The sequence below is a fragment of the Salmo salar genome, chromosome 20 (genome assembly GCF_965601325.2).
Source record: "Salmo salar chromosome 20, fSalSal1, whole genome shotgun sequence".
Taxonomy (NCBI): domain Eukaryota; kingdom Metazoa; phylum Chordata; class Actinopteri; order Salmoniformes; family Salmonidae; genus Salmo; species Salmo salar.
In genome coordinates, this window is record NC_138310.1 from 38,647,446 (window position 1) to 38,669,970 (window position 22,525).

Here is a 22,525-nt window from a genome sequence, read left to right on the forward strand (position 1 = left end):
AGAAAGATATTGTAAAAACATTTTTTTAAAGGAGTTTGCGTAAGTGAGTGAATTATAAGCTAGGCTTATGATGACCTGTATCAAACGATTATTAACGTTTCATTTGTTTTCTGTTCTCAAATTATGACATCTATACAAATTCATCACTGTTCATGTGTTTTACTTTCTCCATATGGAGAAATTCTCGATGTAAATGAAAAGCTACTTTTTTAGGCAAAATCTCTGTCAGAAGAGGGATTTGAACCCTCGCCTCCAATCGGAGACCAGAACTCCCGCACAACCAGGAAGGCTTCTCACCTTGAGTCTGGCGCCTTAGACCACTCGGCCATCCTGACAACTATGAAACCTTAAAATTCAAATGTTTTTCACGATTCTGTAACATAAGGTTTAATATGTCCGATGGAAACATGCAGAACTTAAGATACAAAGAACAGAAAACAAAAAAATGCTAAAATCTAAAGAAAGATATTGTAAAAACATTTTTTTTAAATGAGTTTACATAAGTGAGTGAATTGTAAGCTAGGCTTATGATGACCTGTAAAGAATGATTATTAACGTTTCATTTGTTTTCTGTTCTCAAATTATGACATATATCAAACTTTTCATCACTGTTAATGTGTTTTACTTTCTCCATTTGGAGAAATTGTTGGTGTAGATGAAAAGCTACATTTGTAGGCAAGATCTTTGTCAGAAGAGAAATTTGAACGCTCGCCTCCAATTGGAGACCAGAACAGCCGACAACCAGGAAGTCTTCTCACTTTGAGTCTGGCACCTTAGACCACTCGGCCATCCTGACAACTATGAAACCTTAAAATTCATATGTTTTTCACGATTCTGTAACATATGGTTTGCTATGTCCGATGAAACATGCAGAACTTAAGATACAAAGAACAGAAAACAAAAAAATGCTAAAATCTAAAGAAAGATATTGTAAAAACATTTTTTTAAAGGAGTTTGCGTAAGTGAGTGAATTATAAGCTAGGCTTATGATGACCTGTATCAAACGATTATTAACGTTTCATTTGTTTTCTGTTCTCAAATTATGACATCTATACAAATTCATCACTGTTCATGTGTTTTACTTTCTCCATATGGAGAAATTCTCGATGTAAATGAAAAGCTACATTTGTAGGCAAAATCTTTGTCAGAAGAGGGATTTGAACCCTCGCCTCCAATTGGAGACCAGAACAGCCGACAACCAGAAAGTCTTCTCACGTTAAGTCTGGCACCTTAGACCACTCGGCCATCCTGACAACTACGAAACCTTAAAATTCATATGTCTTTCACAATTCTGTAACATATGGTTTGCTATGTCCGATGAAACATGCAGAACTTAAGATACAAAGAACAGAAAACAAAAAAATGCTAAAATCTAAAGAAAGATATTGTAAAAACATTTTTTTAAAGGAGTTTGCGTAAGTGAGTGAATTATAAGCTAGGCTTATGATGACCTGTATCAAACGATTATTAACGTTTCATTTGTTTTCTGTTCTCAAATTATGACATCTATACAAATTCATCAGTGTTCATGTGTTTTACTTTCTCCATATGGAGAAATTCTCGATGTAAATGAAAAGCTACTTTTTTAGGCAAAATCTCTGTCAGAAGAGGGATTTGATCCCTCGCCTCCAATCGGAGACCAGAACTCCCGCACAACCAGGAAGGCTTCTCACCTTGAGTCTGGCGCCTTAGACCACTCGGCCATCCTGACAACTATGAAACCTTAAAATTCAGATGTTTTTCACGATTCTGTAACATAAGGTTTAATATGTCCGATGGAAACATGCAGAACTTAAGATACAAAGAACAGAAAACAAAAAAATGCTAAAATCTAAAGAAAGATATTGTAAAAACATTTTTTTTAAATGAGTTTACATAAGTGAGTGAATTGTAAGCTAGGCTTATGATGACCTGTAAAGAATGATTATTAACGTTTCATTTGTTTTCTGTTCTCAAATTATGACATATATCAAACTTTTCATCACTGTTAATGTGTTTTACTTTCTCCATTTGGAGAAATTGTTGGTGTAGATGAAAAGCTACATTTGTAGGCAAGATCTTTGTCAGAAGAGAAATTTGAACGCTCGCCTCCAATTGGAGACCAGAACAGCCGACAACCAGGAAGTCTTCTCACTTTGAGTCTGGCACCTTAGACCACTCGGCCATCCTGACAACTATGAAACCTTAAAATTCATATGTTTTTCACGATTCTGTAACATATGGTTTGCTATGTCCGATGAAACATGCAGAACTTAAGATACAAAGAACAGAAAACAAAAAAATGCTAAAATCTAAAGAAAGATATTGTAAAAACATTTTTTTAAAGGAGTTTGCGTAAGTGAGTGAATTATAAGCTAGGCTTATGATGACCTGTATCAAACGATTATTAACGTTTCATTTGTTTTCTGTTCTCAAATTATGACATCTATACAAATTCATCACTGTTCATGTGTTTTACTTTCTCCATATGGAGAAATTCTCGATGTAAATGAAAAGCTACATTTGTAGGCAAAATCTTTGTCAGAAGAGGGATTTGAACCCTCGCCTCCAATTGGAGACCAGAACAGCCGACAACCAGAAAGTCTTCTCACGTTAAGTCTGGCACCTTAGACCACTCGGCCATCCTGACAACTACGAAACCTTAAAATTCATATGTCTTTCACAATTCTGTAACATATGGTTTGCTATGTCCGATGAAACATGCAGAACTTAAGATACAAAGAACAGAAAACAAAAAAATGCTAAAATCTAAAGAAAGATATTGTAAAAACATTTTTTTAAAGGAGTTTGCGTAAGTGAATGAATTATAAGCTAGGCTTATGATGACCTGTATCAAACGATTATTAACGTTTCATTTGTTTTCTGTTCTCAAATTATGACATCTATACAAATTCATCAGTGTTCATGTGTTTTACTTTCTCCATATGGAGAAATTCTCGATGTAAATGAAAAGCTACTTTTTTAGGCAAAATCTCTGTCAGAAGAGGGATTTGATCCCTCGCCTCCAATCGGAGACCAGAACTCCCGCACAACCAGGAAGGCTTCTCACCTTGAGTCTGGCGCCTTAGACCACTCGGCCATCCTGACAACTATGAAACCTTAAAATTCAGATGTTTTTCACGATTCTGTAACATAAGGTTTTATATGTCCGATGGAAACATGAAGAACTTAAGATACAAAGAACAGAAAACAAAAAAAGGCTAAAATCTAAAGAAAGATATTGTAAAAACATTTTTTTTAAATGAGTTTACATAAGTGAGTGAATTGTAAGCTAGGCTTATGATGACCTGTAAAGAATGATTATTAACGTTTCATTTGTTTTCTGTTCTCAAATTATGACATATATCAAACTTTTCATCACTGTTAATGTGTTTTACTTTCTCCATTTGGAGAAATTCTTGGTGTAGATGAAAAGCTACATTTGTAGGCAAAATCTTTGTCAGAAGAGGGATTTGAACCCTCGCCTCCAATTGGAGACCAGAACAGCCGACAACCAGGAAGTCTTCTCACTTTGAGTCTGGCACCTTAGACCACTCGGCCATCCTGACAACTATGAAACCTTAAAATTCATATGTTTTTCACGATTCTGTAACATATGGTTTGCTATGTCCGATGAAACATGCAGAACTTAAGATACAAAGAACAGAAAACAAAAAAATGCTAAAATCTAAAGAAAGATATTGTAAAAACATTTTTTTAAAGGAGTTTGCGTAAGTGAGTGAATTATAAGCTAGGCTTATGATGACCTGTATCAAACGATTATTAACGTTTCATTTGTTTTCTGTTCTCAAATTATGACATCTATACAAATTCATCACTGTTCATGTGTTTTACTTTCTCCATATGGAGAAATTCTCGATGTAAATGAAAAGCTACATTTGTAGGCAAAATCTTTGTCAGAAGAGGGATTTGAACCCTCGCCTCCAATTGGAGACCAGAACAGCCGACAACCAGGAAGTCTTCTCACGTTAAGTCTGGCACCTTAGACCACTCGGCCATCCTGACAACTACGAAACCTTAAAATTCATATGTCTTTCACAATTCTGTAACATATGGTTTGCTATGTCCGATGAAACATGCAGAACTTAAGATACAAAGAACAGAAAACAAAAAAATGCTAAAATCTAAAGAAAGATATTGTAAAAACATTTTTTTAAAGGAGTTTGCGTAAGTGAGTGAATTATAAGCTAGGCTTATGATGACCTGTATCAAACGATTATTAACGTTTCATTTGTTTTCTGTTCTCAAATTATGACATCTATACAAATTCATCAGTGTTCATGTGTTTTACTTTCTCCATATGGAGAAATTCTCGATGTAAATGAAAAGCTACTTTTTTAGGCAAAATCTCTGTCAGAAGAGGGATTTGATCCCTCGCCTCCAATCGGAGACCAGAACTCCCGCACAACCAGGAAGGCTTCTCACCTTGAGTCTGGCGCCTTAGACCACTCGGCCATCCTGACAACTATGAAACCTTAAAATTCAGATGTTTTTCACGATTCTGTAACATAAGGTTTTATATGTCCGATGGAAACATAAAGAACTTAAGATACAAAGAACAGAAAACAAAAAAAGGCTAAAATCTAAAGAAAGATATTGTAAAAACATTTTTTTTAAATGAGTTTACATAAGTGAGTGAATTGTAAGCTAGGCTTATGATGACCTGTAAAGAATGATTATTAACGTTTCATTTGTTTTCTGTTCTCAAATTATGACATATATCAAACTTTTCATCACTGTTAATGTGTTTTACTTTCTCCATTTGGAGAAATTGTTGGTGTAGATGAAAAGCTACATTTGTAGGCAAAATCTTTGTCAGAAGAGGGATTTGAACCCTCGCCTCCAATTGGAGACCAGAACAGCCGACAACCAGGAAGTCTTCTCACTTTGAGTCTGGCACCTTAGACCACTCGGCCATCCTGACAACTATGAAAGCTTAAAATTCATATGTTTTTCACGATTCTGTAACATATGGTTTGCTATGTCCGATGAAACATGCAGAACTTAAGATACAAAGAACAGAAAACAAAAAAATGCTAAAATCTAAAGAAAGATATTGTAAAAACATTTTTTTAAAGGAGTTTGCGTAAGTGAGTGAATTATAAGCTAGGCTTATGATGACCTGTATCAAACGATTATTAACGTTTCATTTGTTTTCTGTTCTCAAATTATGACATCTATACAAATTCATCAGTGTTCATGTGTTTTACTTTCTCCATATGGAGAAATTCTCGATGTAAATGAAAAGCTACTTTTTTAGGCAAAATCTCTGTCAGAAGAGGGATTTGATCCCTCGCCTCCAATCGGAGACCAGAACTCCCGCACAACCAGGAAGGCTTCTCACCTTGAGTCTGGCGCCTTAGACCACTCGGCCATCCTGACAACTATGAAACCTTAAAATTCAGATGTTTTTCACGATTCTGTAACATAAGGTTTAATATGTCCGATGGAAACATGCAGAACTTAAGATACAAAGAACAGAAAACCAAAAAATGCTAAAATCTAAAGAAAGATATTGTAAAAACATTTTTTTTAAATGAGTTTACATAAGTGAGTGAATGGTAAGCTAGGCTTATGATGACCTGTAAAGAATGATTATTAACATTTCATTTGTTTTCTGTTCCCAAATTATGACATATATCAAACTTTTCATCACTGTTAATGTGTTTTACTTTCTCCATTTGGAGAAATTCTTGGTGTAGATGAAAAGCTACATTTGTAGGCAAAATCTTTGTCAGAAGAGGGATTTGAACCCTCGCCTCCAATTGGAGACCAGAACAGCCAACAACCAGGAAGTCTTCTCACTTTGAGTCTGCCACCTTAGACCACTCGGCCATCCTGACAACTATGAAACCTTAAAATTCATATGTTTTTCACGATTCTGTAACATATGGTTTGCTATGTCCGATGAAACATGCAGAACTTAAGATACAAAGAACAGAAAACAAAAAAATGCTAAAATCTAAAGAAAGATATTGTAAAAACATTTTTTTAAAGGAGTTTGCGTAAGTGAGTGAATTATAAGCTAGGCTTATGATGACCTGTATCAAACGATTATTAACATTTCATTTGTTTTCTGTTCTCAAATTATGACATCTATACAAATTCATCAGTGTTCATGTGTTTTACTTTCTCCATATGGAGAAATTCTCGATGTAAATGAAAAGCTACTTTTTTAGGCAAAATCTCTGTCAGAAGAGGGATTTGAACCCTCGCCTCCAATCGGAGACCAGAACAGCCGACAACCAGGAAGTCTTCTCACTTTAAGTCTGGCACCTTAGACCACTCGGCCATCCTGACAACTACGAAACCTTAAAATTCATATGTTTTTCACAATTCTGTAACATATGGTTTGCTATGTCCGATGAAACATGCAGAACTTAAGATACAAAGAACAGAAAACAAAAAAATGCTAAAATCTAAAGAAAGATATTGTAAAAACATTTTTTTAAAGGAGTTTGCGTAAGTGAGTGAATTATAAGCTAGGCTTATGATGACCTGTATCAAACGATTATTAACGTTTCATTTGTTTTCTGTTCTCAAATTATGACATCTATACAAATTCATCAGTGTTCATGTGTTTTACTTTCTCCATATGGAGAAATTCTCGATGTAAATGAAAAGCTACTTTTTTAGGCAAAATCTCTGTCAGAAGAGGGATTTGAACCCTCGCCTCCAATCGGAGACCAGAACTCCCGCACAACCAGGAAGGCTTCTCACCTTGAGTCTGGCGCCTTAGACCACTCGGCCATCCTGACAACTATGAAACCTTAAAATTCAGATGTTTTTCACAATTCTGTAACATAAGGTTTAATATGTCCGATGGAAACATGCAGAACTTAAGATACAAAGAACAGAAAACAAAAAAATGCTAAAATCTAAAGAAAGATATTGTAAAAACATTTTTTTTAAATGAGTTTACATAAGTGAGTGAATTGTAAGCTAGGCTTATGATGACCTGTAAAGAATGATTATTAACGTTTCATTTGTTTTCTGTTCTCAAATTATGACATATATCAAACTTTTCATCACTGTTAATGTGTTTTACTTTCTCCATTTGGAGTAGATGAAAAGCTACATTTGTAGGCAAAATCTTTGTCAGAAGAGGGATTTGAACCCTCGCCTCCAATTGGAGACCAGAACAGCCGACAACCAGGAAGTCTTCTCACTTTGAGTGTGGCACCTTAGACCACTCGGCCATCCTGACAACTATGAAAGCTTATAATTCATATGTTTTTCACGATTCTGTAACATATGGTTTGCTATGTCCGATGAAACATGCAGAACTTAAGATACAAAGAACAGAAAACAAAAAAATGCTAAAATCTAAAGAAAGATATTGTAAAAACATTTTTTTAAAGGAGTTTGCGTAAGTGAGTGAATTATAAGCTAGGCTTATGATGACCTGTATCAAACGATTATTATCGTTTCATTTGTTTTCTGTTCTCAAATTATGACATCTATACAAATTCATCAGTGTTCATGTGTTTTACTTTCTCCATATGGAGAAATTCTCGATGTAAATGAAAAGCTACTTTTTTAGGCAAAATCTCTGTCAGAAGAGGGATTTGAACCCTCGCCTCCAATCGGAGACCAGAACTCCCACACAACCAGGAAGGATTCTCACCTTGAGTCTGGCGCCTTAGACCACTCGGCCATCCTGACAACTATGATACCTTAAAATTCAGATGTTTTTCACAATTCTGTAACATAAGGTTTAATATGTCCGATGGAAACATGCAGAACTTAAGATACAAAGAACAGAAAACAAAAAAATGCTAAAATCTAAAGAAAGATATTGTAAAAACATTTTTTTAAATGAGTTTACATAAGTGAGTGAATTGTAAGCTAGGCTTATGATGACCTGTAAAGAATGATTATTAACGTTTCATTTGTTTTCTGTTCTCAAATTATGACATCTATACAAATTCATCAGTGTTCATGTGTTTTACTTTCTCCATATGGAGAAATTCTCGATGTAAATGAAAAGCTACTTTTTTAGGCAAAATCTCTGTCAGAAGAGGGATTTGAACCCTCGCCTCCAATCGGAGACCAGAACAGCCGACAACCAGGAAGTCTTCTCACTTTAAGTCTGGCACCTTAGACCACTCGGACATCCTGACAACTACGAAACCTTAAAATTCATATGTTTTTCACAATTCTGTAACATATGGTTTGCTATGTCCGATGAAACATGCAGAACTTAAGATACAAAGAACAGAAAACAAAAAAATGCTAAAATCTAAAGAAAGATATTGTAAAAACATTTTTTTAAATGAGTTTACATAAGTGAGTGAATTGTAAGCTAGGCTTATGATGACCTGTAAAGAATGATTATTAACGTTTCATTTGTTTTCTGTTCTCAAATTATGACATATATCAAACTTTTCATCACTGTTAATGTGTTTTACTTTCTCCATTTGGAGAAATTCTTGGTGTAGATGAAAAGCTACATTTGTAGGCAAAATCTTTGTCAGAAGAGGGATTTGAACCCTCGCCTCCAATTGGAGACCAGAACAGCCAACAACCAGGAAGTCTTCTCACTTTGAGTCTGCCACCTTAGACCACTCGGCCATCCTGACAACTATGAAACCTTAAAATTCATATGTTTTTCACGATTCTGTAACATATGGTTTGCTATGTCCGATGAAACATGCAGAACTTAAGATACAAAGAACAGAAAACAAAAAAATGCTAAAATCTAAAGAAAGATATTGTAAAAACATTTTTTTAAAGGAGTTTGCGTAAGTGAGTGAATTATAAGCTAGGCTTATGATGACCTGTATCAAACGATTATTAACATTTCATTTGTTTTCTGTTCTCAAATTATGACATCTATAGAAATTCATCAGTGTTCATGTGTTTTACTTTCTCCATATGGAGAAATTCTCGATGTAAATGAAAAGCTACTTTTTTAGGCAAAATCTCTGTCAGAAGAGGGATTTGAACCCTCGCCTCCAATCGGAGACCAGAACAGCCGACAACCAGGAAGTCTTCTCACTTTAAGTCTGGCACCTTAGACCACTCGGCCATCCTGACAACTACGAAACCTTAAAATTCATATGTTTTTCACAATTCTGTAACATATGGTTTGCTATGTCCGATGAAACATGCAGAACTTAAGATACAAAGAACAGAAAACAAAAAAAATGCTAAAATCTAAAGAAAGATATTGTAAAAACATTTTTTTAAAGGAGTTTGCGTAAGTGAGTGAATTATAAGCTAGGCTTATGATGACCTGTATCAAACGTTTATTAACGTTTCATTTGTTTTCTGTTCTCAAATTATGAAATCTATACAAATTCATCAGTGTTCATGTGTTTTACTTTCTCCATATGGAGAAATTCTCGATGTAAATGAAAAGCTACTTTTTTAGGCAAATTCTCTGTCAGAAGAGGGATTTGAACCCTCGCCTCCAATCGGAGACCAGAACTCCCGCACAACCAGGAAGGCTTCTCACCTTGAGTCTGGCGCCTTAGACCACTCGGCCATCCTGACAACTATGAAACCTTAAAATTCAGATGTTTTTCACAATTCTGTAACATAAGGCTTGCTATGTCCGATGAAACATGCAGAACTTAAGATACAAAGAACAGAAAACAAAAAAATGCTAAAATCTAAAGAAAGATATTGTAAAAACATTTTTTTTAAATGAGTTTACATAAGTGAGTGAATTGTAAGCTAGGCTTATGATGACCTGTAAAGAATGATTATTAACGTTTCATTTGTTTTCTGTTCTCAAATTATGACATATATCAAACTTTTCATCACTGTTAATGTGTTTTACTTTCTCCATTTGGAGTAGATGAAAAGCTACATTTGTAGGCAAAATCTTTGTCAGAAGAGGGATTTGAACCCTCGCCTCCAATTGGAGACCAGAACAGCCGACAACCAGGAAGTCTTCTCACTTTGAGTGTGGCACCTTAGACCACTCGGCCATCCTGACAACTATGAAAGCTTATAATTCATATGTTTTTCACGATTCTGTAACATATGGTTTGCTATGTCCGATGAAACATGCAGAACTTAAGATACAAAGAACAGAAAACAAAAAAATGCTAAAATCTAAAGAAAGATATTGTAAAAACATTTTTTTAAAGGAGTTTGCGTAAGTGAGTGAATTATAAGCTAGGCTTATGATGACCTGTATCAAACGATTATTATCGTTTCATTTGTTTTCTGTTCTCAAATTATGACATCTATACAAATTCATCAGTGTTCATGTGTTTTACTTTCTCCATATGGAGAAATTCTCGATGTAAATGAAAAGCTACTTTTTTAGGCAAAATCTCTGTCAGAAGAGGGATTTGAACCCTCGCCTCCAATCGGAGACCAGAACTCCCACACAACCAGGAAGGATTCTCACCTTGAGTCTGGCGCCTTAGACCACTCGGCCATCCTGACAACTATGATACCTTAAAATTCAGATGTTTTTCACAATTCTGTAACATAAGGTTTAATATGTCCGATGGAAACATGCAGAACTTAAGATACAAAGAACAGAAAACAAAAAAATGCTAAAATATAAAGAAAGATATTGTAAAAACATTTTTTTTAAATGAGTTTACATAAGTGAGTGAATTGTAAGCTAGGCTTATGATGACCTGTAAAGAATGATTATTAACGTTTCATTTGTTTTCTGTTCTCAAATTATGACATCTATACAAATTCATCAGTGTTCATGTGTTTTACTTTCTCCATATGGAGAAATTCTCGATGTAAATGAAAAGCTACTTTTTTAGGCAAAATCTCTGTCAGAAGAGGGATTTGAACCCTCGCCTCCAATCGGAGACCAGAACAGCCGACAACCAGGAAGTCTTCTCACTTTAAGTCTGGCACCTTAGACCACTCGGCCATCCTGACAACTACGAAACCTTAAAATTCATATGTTTTTCACAATTCTGTAACATATGGTTTGCTATGTCCGATGAAACATGCAGAACTTAAGATACAAAGAACAGAAAACAAAAAAATGCTAAAATCTAAAGAAAGATATTGTAAAAACATTTTTTTAAATGAGTTTACATAAGTGAGTGAATTGTAAGCTAGGCTTATGATGACCTGTAAAGAATGATTATTAACGTTTCATTTGTTTTCTGTTCTCAAATTATGACATATATCAAACTTTTCATCACTGTTAATGTGTTTTACTTTCTCCATTTGGAGAAATTCTTGGTGTAGATGAAAAGCTACATTTGTAGGCAAAATCTTTGTCAGAAGAGAAATTTGAACGCTCGCCTCCAATTGGAGACCAGAACAGCCGACAACCAGGAAGTCTTCTCACTTTGAGTCTGGCACCTTAGACCACTCGGCCATCCTGACAACTATGAAAGCTTAAAATTCATATGTTTTTCACGATTCTGTAACATATGGTTTGCTATGTCCGATGAAACATGCAGAACTTAAGATACAAAGAACAGAAAACAAAAAAATGCTAAAATCTAAAGAAAGACATTGTAAAAACATTTTTTTTAAATGAGTTTACATAAGTGAGTGAATTGTAAGCTAGGCTTATGATGACCTGTAAAGAATGATTATTAACGTTTCATTTGTTTTCTGTTCTCAAATTATGACATATATCAAACTTTTCATCAGTGTTCATGTGTTTTACTTTCTCCATATGGAGAAATTCTCGATGTAAATGAAAAGCTACTTTTTTAGGCAAAATCTCTGTCAGAAGAGGGATTTGAACCCTCGCCTCCAATCGGAGACCAGAACTCCCGCACAACCAGGAAGGCTTCTCACATTGAGTCTGGTGCCTTAGACCACTCGGCCATCCTGACAACTATGAAACCTTAAAATTCAGATGTTTTTCACAATTCTGTAACATAAGGTTTAATATGTCCGATGGAAACATGCAGAACTTAAGATACAAAGAACAGAAAACAAAAAATGCTAAAATCTAAAGAAAGATATTGTAAAAACATTTTTTTTAAATGAGTTTACATAAGTGAGTGAATTGTAAGCTAGGCTTATGATGACCTGTAAAGAATGATTATTAACGTTTCATTTGTTTTCTGTTCTCAAATTATGACATATATCAAACTTTTCATCACTGTTAATGTGTTTTACTTTCTCCATTTGGAGTAGATGAAAAGCTACATTTGTATGCAAAATCTTTGTCAGAAGAGGGATTTGAACCCTCACCTCCAATTGGAGACCAGAACAGCCGACAACCAGGAAGTCTTCTCACTTTGAGTCTGGCACCTTAGACCACTCGGCCATCCTGACAACTATGAAAGCTTAAAATTCATTTGTTTTTCACGATTCTGTAACATATGGTTTGCTATGTCCGATGAAACATGCAGAACTTAAGATACAAAGAACAGAAAACAAAAAAATGCTAAAATCTAAAGAAAGATATTGTAAAAACATTTTTTTAAAGGAGTTTGCGTAAGTGAGTGAATTGTAAGCTAGGCTTATGATGACCTGTAAAGAATGATTATTAACGTTTCATTTGTTTTCTGTTCTCAAATTATGACATATATCAAACTTTTCATCACTGTTAATGTGTTTTACTTTCTCCATTTGGAGAAATTCTTGGTGTAGATGAAAAGCTACATTTGTAGGCAAATCTTTGTCAGAAGAGGGATTTGAACCCTCGCCTCCAATTGGAGACCAGAACAGCCGACAACCAGGAAGTCTTCTCACTTTGAGTCTGGCACCTTAGACCACTCGGCCATCCTGACAACTATGAAAGCTTAAAATTCATTTGTTTTTCACGATTCTGTAACATATGGTTTGCTATGTCCGATGAAACATGCAGAACTTAAGATACAAAGAACAGAAAACAAAAAAATGCTAAAATCTAAAGAAAGATATTGTAAAAACATTTTTTTAAAGGAGTTTGCGTAAGTGAGTGAATTATAAGCTAGGCTTATGATGACCTGTATCAAACGATTATTAACGTTTCATTTGTTTTCTGTTCTCAAATTATGACATCTATACAAATTCATCAGTGTTCATGTGTTTTACTTTCTCCATATGGAGAAATTCTCGATGTAAATGAAAAGCTACTTTTTTAGGCAAAATCTCTGTCAGAAGAGGGATTTGATCCCTCGCCTCCAATCGGAGACCAGAACTCCCGCACAACCAGGAAGGCTTCTCACCTTGAGTCTGGCGCCTTAGACCACTCGGCCATCCTGACAACTATGAAACCTTAAAATTCAGATGTTTTTCACGATTCTGTAACATAAGGTTTAATATGTCCGATGGAAACATGCAGAACTTAAGATACAAAGAACAGAAAACAAAAAAATGCTAAAATCTAAAGAAAGATATTGTAAAAATATTTTTTTTAAATGAGTTTACATAAGTGAGTGAATTGTAAGCTAGGCTTATGATGACCTGTAAAGAATGATTATTAACGTTTCATTTGTTTTCTGTTCTCAAATTATGACATATATCAAACTTTTCATCACTGTTAATGTGTTTTACTTTCTCCATTTGGAGAAATTCTTGGTGTAGATGAAAAGCTACATTTGTAGGCCAAAACTTTGTCAGAAGAGGGATTTGAACCCTCGTCTCCAGTTGTAGACCAACACAGCCGACAACCAGGAAGTCTTCTCACTTTGAGTCTGGCACCTTAGACCACTCGGCCATCCTGACAACTATGAAAGCTTAAAATTCATATGTTTTTCACGATTCTGTAACATATGGTTTGCTATGTCCGATGAAACATGCAGAACTTAAGATACAAAGAACAGAAAACAAAAAAATGCTAAAATCTAAAGAAAGATATTGTAAAAACATTTTTTTAAAGGAGTTTGCGTAAGTGAGTGAATTGTAAGCTAGGCTTATGATGACCTGTAAAGAATGATTATTAACGTTTCATTTGTTTTCTGTTCTCAAATTATGACATATATCAAACTTTTCATCACTGTTAATGTGTTTTACTTTCTCCATTTGGAGAAATTCTTGGTGTAGATGAAAAGCTACATTTGTAGGCAAATCTTTGTCAGAAGAGGGATTTGAACCCTCGCCTCCAATTGGAGACCAGAACAGCCGACAACCAGGAAGTCTTCTCACTTTGAGTCTGGCACCTTAGACCACTCGGCCATCCTGACAACTATGAAAGCTTAAAATTCATTTGTTTTTCACGATTCTGTAACATATGGTTTGCTATGTCCGATGAAACATGCAGAACTTAAGATACAAAGAACAGAAAACAAAAAAATGCTAAAATCTAAAGAAAGATATTGTAAAAACATTTTTTTAAAGGAGTTTGCGTAAGTGAGTGAATTATAAGCTAGGCTTATGATGACCTGTATCAAACGATTATTAACGTTTCATTTGTTTTCTGTTCTCAAATTATGACATCTATACAAATTCATCAGTGTTCATGTGTTTTACTTTCTCCATATGGAGAAATTCTCGATGTAAATGAAAAGCTACTTTTTTAGGCAAAATCTCTGTCAGAAGAGGGATTTGATCCCTCGCCTCCAATCGGAGACCAGAACTCCCGCACAACCAGGAAGGCTTCTCACCTTGAGTCTGGCGCCTTAGACCACTCGGCCATCCTGACAACTATGAAACCTTAAAATTCAGATGTTTTTCACGATTCTGTAACATAAGGTTTAATATGTCCGATGGAAACATGCAGAACTTAAGATACAAAGAACAGAAAACAAAAAAATGCTAAAATCTAAAGAAAGATATTGTAAAAACATTTTTTTTAAATGAGTTTACATAAGTGAGTGAATTGTAAGCTAGGCTTATGATGACCTGTAAAGAATGATTATTAACGTTTCATTTGTTTTCTGTTCTCAAATTATGACATATATCAAACTTTTCATCACTGTTAATGTGTTTTACTTTCTCCATTTGGAGAAATTCTTGGTGTAGATGAAAAGCTACATTTGTAGGCCAAAACTTTGTCAGAAGAGGGATTTGAACCCTCGTCTCCAATTGTAGACCAACACAGCCGACAACCAGGAAGTCTTCTCACTTTGAGTCTGGCACCTTAGACCACTCGGCCATCCTGACAACTACGAAAGCTTAAAATTCATATGTTTTTCACGATTCTGTAACATATGGTTTGCTATGTCCGATGAAACATGCAGAACTTAAGATACAAAGAACAGAAAACAAAAAAATGCTAAAATCTAAAGAAAGATATTGTAAAAACATTTTTTTAAAGGAGTTTGCGTAAGTGAGTGAATTATAAGCTAGGCTTATGATGACCTGTATCAAACGATTATTAACGTTTCATTTGTTTTCTGTTCTCAAATTATGACATCTATACAAATTCATCAGTGTTCATGTGTTTTACTTTCTCCATATGGAGAAATTCTCGATGTAAATGAAAAGCTACTTTTTTAGGCAAAATCTCTGTCAGAAGAGGGATTTGATCCCTCGCCTCCAATCGGAGACCAGAACTCCCGCACAACCAGGAAGGCTTCTCACCTTGAGTCTGGCGCCTTATACCACTCGGCCATCCTGACAACTATGAAACCTTAAAATTCAGATGTTTTTCACAATTCTGTAACATAAGGTTTAATATGTCCGATGGAAACATGCAGAACTTAAGATACAAAGAACAGAAAACAAAAAAATGCTAAAATCTAAAGAAAGATATTGTAAAAACATTTTTTTTAAATGAGTTTACATAAGTGAGTGAATTGTAAGCTAGGCTTATGATGACCTGTAAAGAATGATTATTAACGTTTCATTTGTTTTCTGTTCCCAAATTATGACATATATCAAACTTTTCATCACTGTTAATGTGTTTTACTTTCTCCATTTGGAGAAATTCTTGGTGTAGATGAAAAGCTACATTTGTAGGCCAAAACTTTGTCAGAAGAGGGATTTGAACCCTCGTCTCCAATTGTAGACCAACACAGCCGACAACCAGGAAGTCTTCTCACTTTGAGTCTGGCACCTTAGACCACTCGGCCATCCTGACAACTATGAAAGCTTAAAATTCATATGTTTTTCACGATTCTGTAACATATGGTTTGCTATGTCCGATGAAACATGCAGAACTTAAGATACAAAGAACAGAAAACAAAAAAATGCTAAAATCTAAAGAAAGATATTGTAAAAACATTTTTTTAAAGGAGTTTGCGTAAGTGAGTGAATTGTAAGCTAGGCTTATGATGACCTGTAAAGAATGATTATTAACGTTTCATTTGTTTTCTGTTCTCAAATTATGACATATATCAAACTTTTCATCACTGTTAATGTGTTTTACTTTCTCCATTTGGAGAAATTCTTGGTGTAGATGAAAAGCTACATTTGTAGGCAAATCTTTGTCAGAAGAGGGATTTGAACCCTCGCCTCCAATTGGAGACCAGAACAGCCGACAACCAGGAAGTCTTCTCACTTTGAGTCTGGCACCTTAGACCACTCGGCCATCCTGACAACTATGAAAGCTTAAAATTCATTTGTTTTTCACGATTCTGTAACATATGGTTTGCTATGTCCGATGAAACATGCAGAACTTAAGATACAAAGAACAGAAAACAAAAAAATGCTAAAATCTAAAGAAAGATATTGTAAAAACATTTTTTTAAAGGAGTTTGCGTAAGTGAGTGAATTATAAGCTAGGCTTATGATGACCTGTATCAAACGATTATTAACGTTTCATTTGTTTTCTGTTCTCAAATTATGACATCTATACAAATTCATCAGTGTTCATGTGTTTTACTTTCTCCATATGGAGAAATTCTCGATGTAAATGAAAAGCTACTTTTTTAGGCAAAATCTCTGTCAGAAGAGGGATTTGATCCCTCGCCTCCAATCGGAGACCAGAACTCCCGCACAACCAGGAAGGCTTCTCACCTTGAGTCTGGCGCCTTAGACCACTCGGCCATCCTGACAACTATGAAACCTTAAAATTCAGATGTTTTTCACGATTCTGTAACATAAGGTTTAATATGTCCGATGGAAACATGCAGAACTTAAGATACAAAGAACAGAAAACAAAAAAATGCTAAAATCTAAAGAAAGATATTGTAAAAATATTTTTTTTAAATGAGTTTACATAAGTGAGTGAATTGTAAGCTAGGCTTATGATGACCTGTAAAGAATGATTATTAACGTTTCATTTGTTTTCTGTTCTCAAATTATGACATATATCAAACTTTTCATCACTGTTAATGTGTTTTACTTTCTCCATTTGGAGAAATTCTTGGTGTAGATGAAAAGCTACATTTGTAGGCCAAAACTTTGTCAGAAGAGGGATTTGAACCCTCGTCTCCAGTTGTAGACCAACACAGCCGACAACCAGGAAGTCTTCTCACTTTGAGTCTGGCACCTTAGACCACTCGGCCATCCTGACAACTATGAAAGCTTAAAATTCATATGTTTTTCACGATTCTGTAACATATGGTTTGCTATGTCCGATGAAACATGCAGAACTTAAGATACAAAGAACAGAAAACAAAAAAATGCTAAAATCTAAAGAAAGATATTGTAAAAACATTTTTTTAAAGGAGTTTGCGTAAGTGAGTGAATTGTAAGCTAGGCTTATGATGACCTGTAAAGAATGATTATTAACGTTTCATTTGTTTTCTGTTCTCAAATTATGACATATATCAAACTTTTCATCACTGTTAATGTGTTTTACTTTCTCCATTTGGAGAAATTCTTGGTGTAGATGAAAAGCTACATTTGTAGGCAAATCTTTGTCAGAAGAGGGATTTGAACCCTCGCCTCCAATTGGAGACCAGAACAGCCGACAACCAGGAAGTCTTCTCACTTTGAGTCTGGCACCTTAGACCACTCGGCCATCCTGACAACTATGAAAGCTTAAAATTCATTTGTTTTTCACGATTCTGTAACATATGGTTTGCTATGTCCGATGAAACATGCAGAACTTAAGATACAAAGAACAGAAAACAAAAAAATGCTAAAATCTAAAGAAAGATATTGTAAAAACATTTTTTTAAAGGAGTTTGCGTAAGTGAGTGAATTATAAGCTAGGCTTATGATGACCTGTATCAAACGATTATTAACGTTTCATTTGTTTTCTGTTCTCAAATTATGACATCTATACAAATTCATCAGTGTTCATGTGTTTTACTTTCTCCATATGGAGAAATTCTCGATGTAAATGAAAAGCTACTTTTTTAGGCAAAATCTCTGTCAGAAGAGGGATTTGATCCCTCGCCTCCAATCGGAGACCAGAACTCCCGCACAACCAGGAAGGCTTCTCACCTTGAGTCTGGCGCCTTAGACCACTCGGCCATCCTGACAACTATGAAACCTTAAAATTCAGATGTTTTTCACGATTCTGTAACATAAGGTTTAATATGTCCGATGGAAACATGCAGAACTTAAGATACAAAGAACAGAAAACAAAAAAATGCTAAAATCTAAAGAAAGATATTGTAAAAACATTTTTTTTAAATGAGTTTACATAAGTGAGTGAATTGTAAGCTAGGCTTATGATGACCTGTAAAGAATGATTATTAACGTTTCATTTGTTTTCTGTTCTCAAATTATGACATATATCAAACTTTTCATCACTGTTAATGTGTTTTACTTTCTCCATTTGGAGAAATTCTTGGTGTAGATGAAAAGCTACATTTGTAGGCCAAAACTTTGTCAGAAGAGGGATTTGAACCCTCGTCTCCAATTGTAGACCAACACAGCCGACAACCAGGAAGTCTTCTCACTTTGAGTCTGGCACCTTAGACCACTCGGCCATCCTGACAACTACGAAAGCTTAAAATTCATATGTTTTTCACGATTCTGTAACATATGGTTTGCTATGTCCGATGAAACATGCAGAACTTAAGATACAAAGAACAGAAAACAAAAAAATGCTAAAATCTAAAGAAAGATATTGTAAAAACATTTTTTTAAAGGAGTTTGCGTAAGTGAGTGAATTATAAGCTAGGCTTATGATGACCTGTATCAAACGATTATTAACGTTTCATTTGTTTTCTGTTCTCAAATTATGACATCTATACAAATTCATCAGTGTTCATGTGTTTTACTTTCTCCATATGGAGAAATTCTCGATGTAAATGAAAAGCTACTTTTTTAGGCAAAATCTCTGTCAGAAGAGGGATTTGATCCCTCGCCTCCAATCGGAGACCAGAACTCCCGCACAACCAGGAAGGCTTCTCACCTTGAGTCTGGCGCCTTATACCACTCGGCCATCCTGACAACTATGAAACCTTAAAATTCAGATGTTTTTCACAATTCTGTAACATAAGGTTTAATATGTCCGATGGAAACATGCAGAACTTAAGATACAAAGAACAGAAAACAAAAAAATGCTAAAATCTAAAGAAAGATATTGTAAAAACATTTTTTTTAAATGAGTTTACATAAGTGAGTGAATTGTAAGCTAGGCTTATGATGACCTGTAAAGAATGATTATTAACGTTTCATTTGTTTTCTGTTCCCAAATTATGACATATATCAAACTTTTCATCACTGTTAATGTGTTTTACTTTCTCCATTTGGAGAAATTCTTGGTGTAGATGAAAAGCTACATTTGTAGGCCAAAACTTTGTCAGAAGAGGGATTTGAACCCTCGTCTCCAATTGTAGACCAACACAGCCGACAACCAGGAAGTCTTCTCACTTTGAGTCTGGCACCTTAGACCACTCGGCCATCCTGACAACTATGAAAGCTTAAAATTCATATGTTTTTCACGATTCTGTAACATATGGTTTGCTATGTCCGATGAAACATGCAGAACTTAAGATACAAAGAACAGAAAACAAAAAAATGCTAAAATCTAAAGAAAGATATTGTAAAAACATTTTTTTAAAGGAGTTTGCGTAAGTGAGTGAATTGTAAGCTAGGCTTATGATGACGTGTAAAGAATGATTATTAACGTTTCATTTGTTTTCTGTTCTCAAATTATGACATATATCAAACTTTTCATCACTGTTAATGTGTTTTACTTTCTCCATTTGGAGAAATTCTTGGTGTAGATGAAAAGCTACATTTGTAGGCAAATCTTTGTCAGAAGAGGGATTTGAACCCTCGCCTCCAATTGGAGACCAGAACAGCCGACAACCAGGAAGTCTTCTCACTTTGAGTCTGGCACCTTAGACCACTCGGCCATCCTGACAACTATGAAAGCTTAAAATTCATTTGTTTTTCACGATTCTGTAACATATGGTTTGCTATGTCCGATGAAACATGCAGAACTTAAGATACAAAGAACAGAAAACAAAAAAATGCTAAAATCTAAAGAAAGATATTGTAAAAACATTTTTTTAAAGGAGTTTGCGTAAGTGAGTGAATTATAAGCTAGGCTTATGATGACCTGTATCAAACGATTATTAACGTTTCATTTGTTTTCTGTTCTCAAATTATGACATCTATACAAATTCATCAGTGTTCATGTGTTTTACTTTCTCCATATGGAGAAATTCTCGATGTAAATGAAAAGCTACTTTTTTAGGCAAAATCTCTGTCAGAAGAGGGATTTGATCCCTCGCCTCCAATCGGAGACCAGAACTCCCGCACAACCAGGAAGGCTTCTCACCTTGAGTCTGGCGCCTTAGACCACTCGGCCATCCTGACAACTATGAAACCTTAAAATTCAGATGTTTTTCACGATTCTGTAACATAAGGTTTAATATGTCCGATGGAAACATGCAGAACTTAAGATACAAAGAACAGAAAACAAAAAAATGCTAAAATCTAAAGAAAGATATTGTAAAAACATTTTTTTTTAAATGAGTTTACATAAGTGAGTGAATTGTAAGCTAGGCTTATGATGACCTGTAAAGAATGATTATTAACGTTTCATTTGTTTTCTGTTCTCAAATTATGACATATATCAAACTTTTCATCACTGTTAATGTGTTTTACTTTCTCCATTTGGAGAAATTCTTGGTGTAGATGAAAAGCTACATTTGTAGGCCAAAACTTTGTCAGAAGAGGGATTTGAACCCTCGTCTCCAATTGTAGACCAACACAGCCGACAACCAGGAAGTCTTCTCACTTTGAGTCTGGCACCTTAGACCACTCGGCCATCCTGACAACTACGAAAGCTTAAAATTCATATGTTTTTCACGATTCTGTAACATATGGTTTGCTATGTCCGATGAAACATGCAGAACTTAAGATACAAAGAACAGAAAACAAAAAAATGCTAAAATCTAAAGAAAGATATTGTAAAAACATTTTTTTAAAGGAGTTTGCGTAAGTGAGTGAATTATAAGCTAGGCTTATGATGACCTGTATCAAACGATTATTAACGTTTCATTTGTTTTCTGTTCTCAAATTATGACATCTATACAAATTCATCAGTGTTCATGTGTTTTACTTTCTCCATATGGAGAAATTCTCGATGTAAATGAAAAGCTACTTTTTTAGGCAAAATCTCTGTCAGAAGAGGGATTTGATCCCTCGCCTCCAATCGGAGACCAGAACTCCCGCACAACCAGGAAGGCTTCTCACCTTGAGTCTGGCGCCTTATACCACTCGGCCATCCTGACAACTATGAAACCTTAAAATTCAGATGTTTTTCACAATTCTGTAACATAAGGTTTAATATGTCCGATGGAAACATGCAGAACTTAAGATACAAAGAACAGAAAACAAAAAAATGCTAAAATCTAAAGAAAGATATTGTAAAAACATTTTTTTTAAATGAGTTTACATAAGTGAGTGAATTGTAAGCTAGGCTTATGATGACCTGTAAAGAATGATTATTAACGTTTCATTTGTTTTCTGTTCCCAAATTATGACATATATCAAACTTTTCATCACTGTTAATGTGTTTTACTTTCTCCATTTGGAGAAATTCTTGGTGTAGATGAAAAGCTACATTTGTAGGCCAAAACTTTGTCAGAAGAGGGATTTGAACCCTCGTCTCCAATTGTAGACCAACACAGCCGACAACCAGGAAGTCTTCTCACTTTGAGTCTGGCACCTTAGACCACTCGGCCATCCTGACAACTATGAAAGCTTAAAATTCATATGTTTTTCACGATTCTGTAACATATGGTTTGCTATGTCCGATGAAACATGCAGAACTTAAGATACAAAGAACAGAAAACAAAAAAATGCTAAAATCTAAAGAAAGATATTGTAAAAACATTTTTTTAAAGGAGTTTGCGTAAGTGAGTGAATTGTAAGCTAGGCTTATGATGACCTGTAAAGAATGATTATTAACGTTTCATTTGTTTTCTGTTCTCAAATTATGACATATATCAAACTTTTCATCACTGTTAATGTGTTTTACTTTCTCCATTTGGAGAAATTCTTGGTGTAGATGAAAAGCTACATTTGTAGGCAAATCTTTGTCAGAAGAGGGATTTGAACCCTCGCCTCCAATTGGAGACCAGAACAGCCGACAACCAGGAAGTCTTCTCACTTTGAGTCTGGCACCTTAGACCACTCGGCCATCCTGACAACTATGAAAGCTTAAAATTCATTTGTTTTTCACGATTCTGTAACATATGGTTTGCTATGTCCGATGAAACATGCAGAACTTAAGATACAAAGAACAGAAAACAAAAAAATGCTAAAATCTAAAGAAAGATATTGTAAAAACATTTTTTTAAAGGAGTTTGCGTAAGTGAGTGAATTATAAGCTAGGCTTATG

At 34.8% G+C, this 22,525-nt stretch overlaps 46 non-coding genes across 46 annotated transcripts; all 46 read right to left on the minus strand.

Moving 5' to 3' along the window:
- Nucleotides 1-223: 223 nt before the first annotated feature.
- Nucleotides 224-335, minus strand: trnal-caa (transfer RNA leucine (anticodon CAA)). Its single transcript has 2 exons — nt 298-335; nt 224-269 (listed from the first exon to the last, which is right to left on the minus strand). It is a non-coding gene; the product is annotated as a tRNA-Leu (tRNA).
- An 807-nt stretch (nt 336-1,142) lies between these two features.
- On the minus strand, nt 1,143-1,253 carry trnal-caa (transfer RNA leucine (anticodon CAA)). The gene is made up of 2 exons: nt 1,216-1,253; nt 1,143-1,188 (listed from the first exon to the last, which is right to left on the minus strand). It is a non-coding gene; the product is annotated as a tRNA-Leu (tRNA).
- Nucleotides 1,254-1,599: 346 nt separating this feature from the next.
- trnal-caa (transfer RNA leucine (anticodon CAA)) lies at nt 1,600-1,711 on the minus strand. Its single transcript has 2 exons — nt 1,674-1,711; nt 1,600-1,645 (listed from the first exon to the last, which is right to left on the minus strand). It is a non-coding gene; the product is annotated as a tRNA-Leu (tRNA).
- An 807-nt stretch (nt 1,712-2,518) lies between these two features.
- Nucleotides 2,519-2,629, minus strand: trnal-caa (transfer RNA leucine (anticodon CAA)). The gene is made up of 2 exons: nt 2,592-2,629; nt 2,519-2,564 (listed from the first exon to the last, which is right to left on the minus strand). It is a non-coding gene; the product is annotated as a tRNA-Leu (tRNA).
- A 346-nt stretch (nt 2,630-2,975) lies between these two features.
- Nucleotides 2,976-3,087, minus strand: trnal-caa (transfer RNA leucine (anticodon CAA)). Its single transcript has 2 exons — nt 3,050-3,087; nt 2,976-3,021 (listed from the first exon to the last, which is right to left on the minus strand). It is a non-coding gene; the product is annotated as a tRNA-Leu (tRNA).
- Nucleotides 3,088-3,437: 350 nt separating this feature from the next.
- On the minus strand, nt 3,438-3,548 carry trnal-caa (transfer RNA leucine (anticodon CAA)). Its single transcript has 2 exons — nt 3,511-3,548; nt 3,438-3,483 (listed from the first exon to the last, which is right to left on the minus strand). It is a non-coding gene; the product is annotated as a tRNA-Leu (tRNA).
- Nucleotides 3,549-3,894: 346 nt separating this feature from the next.
- On the minus strand, nt 3,895-4,005 carry trnal-caa (transfer RNA leucine (anticodon CAA)). Its single transcript has 2 exons — nt 3,968-4,005; nt 3,895-3,940 (listed from the first exon to the last, which is right to left on the minus strand). It is a non-coding gene; the product is annotated as a tRNA-Leu (tRNA).
- A 346-nt stretch (nt 4,006-4,351) lies between these two features.
- On the minus strand, nt 4,352-4,463 carry trnal-caa (transfer RNA leucine (anticodon CAA)). Its single transcript has 2 exons — nt 4,426-4,463; nt 4,352-4,397 (listed from the first exon to the last, which is right to left on the minus strand). It is a non-coding gene; the product is annotated as a tRNA-Leu (tRNA).
- A 350-nt stretch (nt 4,464-4,813) lies between these two features.
- On the minus strand, nt 4,814-4,924 carry trnal-uaa (transfer RNA leucine (anticodon UAA)). Its single transcript has 2 exons — nt 4,887-4,924; nt 4,814-4,859 (listed from the first exon to the last, which is right to left on the minus strand). It is a non-coding gene; the product is annotated as a tRNA-Leu (tRNA).
- A 346-nt stretch (nt 4,925-5,270) lies between these two features.
- Nucleotides 5,271-5,382, minus strand: trnal-caa (transfer RNA leucine (anticodon CAA)). Its single transcript has 2 exons — nt 5,345-5,382; nt 5,271-5,316 (listed from the first exon to the last, which is right to left on the minus strand). It is a non-coding gene; the product is annotated as a tRNA-Leu (tRNA).
- A 350-nt stretch (nt 5,383-5,732) lies between these two features.
- trnal-caa (transfer RNA leucine (anticodon CAA)) lies at nt 5,733-5,843 on the minus strand. The gene is made up of 2 exons: nt 5,806-5,843; nt 5,733-5,778 (listed from the first exon to the last, which is right to left on the minus strand). It is a non-coding gene; the product is annotated as a tRNA-Leu (tRNA).
- Nucleotides 5,844-6,189: 346 nt separating this feature from the next.
- Nucleotides 6,190-6,300, minus strand: trnal-caa (transfer RNA leucine (anticodon CAA)). Its single transcript has 2 exons — nt 6,263-6,300; nt 6,190-6,235 (listed from the first exon to the last, which is right to left on the minus strand). It is a non-coding gene; the product is annotated as a tRNA-Leu (tRNA).
- A 346-nt stretch (nt 6,301-6,646) lies between these two features.
- Nucleotides 6,647-6,758, minus strand: trnal-caa (transfer RNA leucine (anticodon CAA)). The gene is made up of 2 exons: nt 6,721-6,758; nt 6,647-6,692 (listed from the first exon to the last, which is right to left on the minus strand). It is a non-coding gene; the product is annotated as a tRNA-Leu (tRNA).
- A 338-nt stretch (nt 6,759-7,096) lies between these two features.
- trnal-caa (transfer RNA leucine (anticodon CAA)) lies at nt 7,097-7,207 on the minus strand. The gene is made up of 2 exons: nt 7,170-7,207; nt 7,097-7,142 (listed from the first exon to the last, which is right to left on the minus strand). It is a non-coding gene; the product is annotated as a tRNA-Leu (tRNA).
- Nucleotides 7,208-7,553: 346 nt separating this feature from the next.
- On the minus strand, nt 7,554-7,665 carry trnal-caa (transfer RNA leucine (anticodon CAA)). Its single transcript has 2 exons — nt 7,628-7,665; nt 7,554-7,599 (listed from the first exon to the last, which is right to left on the minus strand). It is a non-coding gene; the product is annotated as a tRNA-Leu (tRNA).
- Nucleotides 7,666-8,012: 347 nt separating this feature from the next.
- Nucleotides 8,013-8,123, minus strand: trnal-caa (transfer RNA leucine (anticodon CAA)). Its single transcript has 2 exons — nt 8,086-8,123; nt 8,013-8,058 (listed from the first exon to the last, which is right to left on the minus strand). It is a non-coding gene; the product is annotated as a tRNA-Leu (tRNA).
- A 348-nt stretch (nt 8,124-8,471) lies between these two features.
- trnal-caa (transfer RNA leucine (anticodon CAA)) lies at nt 8,472-8,582 on the minus strand. Its single transcript has 2 exons — nt 8,545-8,582; nt 8,472-8,517 (listed from the first exon to the last, which is right to left on the minus strand). It is a non-coding gene; the product is annotated as a tRNA-Leu (tRNA).
- Nucleotides 8,583-8,928: 346 nt separating this feature from the next.
- Nucleotides 8,929-9,039, minus strand: trnal-uaa (transfer RNA leucine (anticodon UAA)). Its single transcript has 2 exons — nt 9,002-9,039; nt 8,929-8,974 (listed from the first exon to the last, which is right to left on the minus strand). It is a non-coding gene; the product is annotated as a tRNA-Leu (tRNA).
- Nucleotides 9,040-9,386: 347 nt separating this feature from the next.
- Nucleotides 9,387-9,498, minus strand: trnal-caa (transfer RNA leucine (anticodon CAA)). Its single transcript has 2 exons — nt 9,461-9,498; nt 9,387-9,432 (listed from the first exon to the last, which is right to left on the minus strand). It is a non-coding gene; the product is annotated as a tRNA-Leu (tRNA).
- Nucleotides 9,499-9,835: 337 nt separating this feature from the next.
- Nucleotides 9,836-9,946, minus strand: trnal-caa (transfer RNA leucine (anticodon CAA)). Its single transcript has 2 exons — nt 9,909-9,946; nt 9,836-9,881 (listed from the first exon to the last, which is right to left on the minus strand). It is a non-coding gene; the product is annotated as a tRNA-Leu (tRNA).
- Nucleotides 9,947-10,292: 346 nt separating this feature from the next.
- On the minus strand, nt 10,293-10,404 carry trnal-caa (transfer RNA leucine (anticodon CAA)). The gene is made up of 2 exons: nt 10,367-10,404; nt 10,293-10,338 (listed from the first exon to the last, which is right to left on the minus strand). It is a non-coding gene; the product is annotated as a tRNA-Leu (tRNA).
- A 348-nt stretch (nt 10,405-10,752) lies between these two features.
- On the minus strand, nt 10,753-10,863 carry trnal-uaa (transfer RNA leucine (anticodon UAA)). The gene is made up of 2 exons: nt 10,826-10,863; nt 10,753-10,798 (listed from the first exon to the last, which is right to left on the minus strand). It is a non-coding gene; the product is annotated as a tRNA-Leu (tRNA).
- Nucleotides 10,864-11,671: 808 nt separating this feature from the next.
- On the minus strand, nt 11,672-11,783 carry trnal-caa (transfer RNA leucine (anticodon CAA)). The gene is made up of 2 exons: nt 11,746-11,783; nt 11,672-11,717 (listed from the first exon to the last, which is right to left on the minus strand). It is a non-coding gene; the product is annotated as a tRNA-Leu (tRNA).
- A 337-nt stretch (nt 11,784-12,120) lies between these two features.
- Nucleotides 12,121-12,231, minus strand: trnal-caa (transfer RNA leucine (anticodon CAA)). The gene is made up of 2 exons: nt 12,194-12,231; nt 12,121-12,166 (listed from the first exon to the last, which is right to left on the minus strand). It is a non-coding gene; the product is annotated as a tRNA-Leu (tRNA).
- A 347-nt stretch (nt 12,232-12,578) lies between these two features.
- On the minus strand, nt 12,579-12,689 carry trnal-caa (transfer RNA leucine (anticodon CAA)). The gene is made up of 2 exons: nt 12,652-12,689; nt 12,579-12,624 (listed from the first exon to the last, which is right to left on the minus strand). It is a non-coding gene; the product is annotated as a tRNA-Leu (tRNA).
- A 346-nt stretch (nt 12,690-13,035) lies between these two features.
- Nucleotides 13,036-13,147, minus strand: trnal-caa (transfer RNA leucine (anticodon CAA)). The gene is made up of 2 exons: nt 13,110-13,147; nt 13,036-13,081 (listed from the first exon to the last, which is right to left on the minus strand). It is a non-coding gene; the product is annotated as a tRNA-Leu (tRNA).
- Nucleotides 13,148-13,497: 350 nt separating this feature from the next.
- Nucleotides 13,498-13,608, minus strand: trnal-caa (transfer RNA leucine (anticodon CAA)). The gene is made up of 2 exons: nt 13,571-13,608; nt 13,498-13,532 (listed from the first exon to the last, which is right to left on the minus strand). It is a non-coding gene; the product is annotated as a tRNA-Leu (tRNA).
- A 347-nt stretch (nt 13,609-13,955) lies between these two features.
- Nucleotides 13,956-14,066, minus strand: trnal-caa (transfer RNA leucine (anticodon CAA)). Its single transcript has 2 exons — nt 14,029-14,066; nt 13,956-14,001 (listed from the first exon to the last, which is right to left on the minus strand). It is a non-coding gene; the product is annotated as a tRNA-Leu (tRNA).
- A 346-nt stretch (nt 14,067-14,412) lies between these two features.
- Nucleotides 14,413-14,524, minus strand: trnal-caa (transfer RNA leucine (anticodon CAA)). Its single transcript has 2 exons — nt 14,487-14,524; nt 14,413-14,458 (listed from the first exon to the last, which is right to left on the minus strand). It is a non-coding gene; the product is annotated as a tRNA-Leu (tRNA).
- A 350-nt stretch (nt 14,525-14,874) lies between these two features.
- On the minus strand, nt 14,875-14,985 carry trnal-caa (transfer RNA leucine (anticodon CAA)). The gene is made up of 2 exons: nt 14,948-14,985; nt 14,875-14,909 (listed from the first exon to the last, which is right to left on the minus strand). It is a non-coding gene; the product is annotated as a tRNA-Leu (tRNA).
- Nucleotides 14,986-15,331: 346 nt separating this feature from the next.
- Nucleotides 15,332-15,443, minus strand: trnal-caa (transfer RNA leucine (anticodon CAA)). The gene is made up of 2 exons: nt 15,406-15,443; nt 15,332-15,377 (listed from the first exon to the last, which is right to left on the minus strand). It is a non-coding gene; the product is annotated as a tRNA-Leu (tRNA).
- A 350-nt stretch (nt 15,444-15,793) lies between these two features.
- Nucleotides 15,794-15,904, minus strand: trnal-caa (transfer RNA leucine (anticodon CAA)). Its single transcript has 2 exons — nt 15,867-15,904; nt 15,794-15,828 (listed from the first exon to the last, which is right to left on the minus strand). It is a non-coding gene; the product is annotated as a tRNA-Leu (tRNA).
- A 347-nt stretch (nt 15,905-16,251) lies between these two features.
- On the minus strand, nt 16,252-16,362 carry trnal-caa (transfer RNA leucine (anticodon CAA)). The gene is made up of 2 exons: nt 16,325-16,362; nt 16,252-16,297 (listed from the first exon to the last, which is right to left on the minus strand). It is a non-coding gene; the product is annotated as a tRNA-Leu (tRNA).
- Nucleotides 16,363-16,708: 346 nt separating this feature from the next.
- trnal-caa (transfer RNA leucine (anticodon CAA)) lies at nt 16,709-16,820 on the minus strand. The gene is made up of 2 exons: nt 16,783-16,820; nt 16,709-16,754 (listed from the first exon to the last, which is right to left on the minus strand). It is a non-coding gene; the product is annotated as a tRNA-Leu (tRNA).
- Nucleotides 16,821-17,170: 350 nt separating this feature from the next.
- On the minus strand, nt 17,171-17,281 carry trnal-caa (transfer RNA leucine (anticodon CAA)). Its single transcript has 2 exons — nt 17,244-17,281; nt 17,171-17,205 (listed from the first exon to the last, which is right to left on the minus strand). It is a non-coding gene; the product is annotated as a tRNA-Leu (tRNA).
- Nucleotides 17,282-17,628: 347 nt separating this feature from the next.
- Nucleotides 17,629-17,739, minus strand: trnal-caa (transfer RNA leucine (anticodon CAA)). Its single transcript has 2 exons — nt 17,702-17,739; nt 17,629-17,674 (listed from the first exon to the last, which is right to left on the minus strand). It is a non-coding gene; the product is annotated as a tRNA-Leu (tRNA).
- A 346-nt stretch (nt 17,740-18,085) lies between these two features.
- On the minus strand, nt 18,086-18,197 carry trnal-caa (transfer RNA leucine (anticodon CAA)). Its single transcript has 2 exons — nt 18,160-18,197; nt 18,086-18,131 (listed from the first exon to the last, which is right to left on the minus strand). It is a non-coding gene; the product is annotated as a tRNA-Leu (tRNA).
- A 350-nt stretch (nt 18,198-18,547) lies between these two features.
- trnal-caa (transfer RNA leucine (anticodon CAA)) lies at nt 18,548-18,658 on the minus strand. Its single transcript has 2 exons — nt 18,621-18,658; nt 18,548-18,582 (listed from the first exon to the last, which is right to left on the minus strand). It is a non-coding gene; the product is annotated as a tRNA-Leu (tRNA).
- Nucleotides 18,659-19,004: 346 nt separating this feature from the next.
- Nucleotides 19,005-19,116, minus strand: trnal-caa (transfer RNA leucine (anticodon CAA)). The gene is made up of 2 exons: nt 19,079-19,116; nt 19,005-19,050 (listed from the first exon to the last, which is right to left on the minus strand). It is a non-coding gene; the product is annotated as a tRNA-Leu (tRNA).
- A 350-nt stretch (nt 19,117-19,466) lies between these two features.
- Nucleotides 19,467-19,577, minus strand: trnal-caa (transfer RNA leucine (anticodon CAA)). The gene is made up of 2 exons: nt 19,540-19,577; nt 19,467-19,501 (listed from the first exon to the last, which is right to left on the minus strand). It is a non-coding gene; the product is annotated as a tRNA-Leu (tRNA).
- A 347-nt stretch (nt 19,578-19,924) lies between these two features.
- trnal-caa (transfer RNA leucine (anticodon CAA)) lies at nt 19,925-20,035 on the minus strand. Its single transcript has 2 exons — nt 19,998-20,035; nt 19,925-19,970 (listed from the first exon to the last, which is right to left on the minus strand). It is a non-coding gene; the product is annotated as a tRNA-Leu (tRNA).
- A 346-nt stretch (nt 20,036-20,381) lies between these two features.
- On the minus strand, nt 20,382-20,493 carry trnal-uaa (transfer RNA leucine (anticodon UAA)). The gene is made up of 2 exons: nt 20,456-20,493; nt 20,382-20,427 (listed from the first exon to the last, which is right to left on the minus strand). It is a non-coding gene; the product is annotated as a tRNA-Leu (tRNA).
- Nucleotides 20,494-20,844: 351 nt separating this feature from the next.
- Nucleotides 20,845-20,955, minus strand: trnal-caa (transfer RNA leucine (anticodon CAA)). Its single transcript has 2 exons — nt 20,918-20,955; nt 20,845-20,879 (listed from the first exon to the last, which is right to left on the minus strand). It is a non-coding gene; the product is annotated as a tRNA-Leu (tRNA).
- A 346-nt stretch (nt 20,956-21,301) lies between these two features.
- On the minus strand, nt 21,302-21,413 carry trnal-caa (transfer RNA leucine (anticodon CAA)). Its single transcript has 2 exons — nt 21,376-21,413; nt 21,302-21,347 (listed from the first exon to the last, which is right to left on the minus strand). It is a non-coding gene; the product is annotated as a tRNA-Leu (tRNA).
- Nucleotides 21,414-21,763: 350 nt separating this feature from the next.
- trnal-caa (transfer RNA leucine (anticodon CAA)) lies at nt 21,764-21,874 on the minus strand. The gene is made up of 2 exons: nt 21,837-21,874; nt 21,764-21,798 (listed from the first exon to the last, which is right to left on the minus strand). It is a non-coding gene; the product is annotated as a tRNA-Leu (tRNA).
- A 347-nt stretch (nt 21,875-22,221) lies between these two features.
- trnal-caa (transfer RNA leucine (anticodon CAA)) lies at nt 22,222-22,332 on the minus strand. Its single transcript has 2 exons — nt 22,295-22,332; nt 22,222-22,267 (listed from the first exon to the last, which is right to left on the minus strand). It is a non-coding gene; the product is annotated as a tRNA-Leu (tRNA).
- Nucleotides 22,333-22,525: the final 193 nt, after the last annotated feature.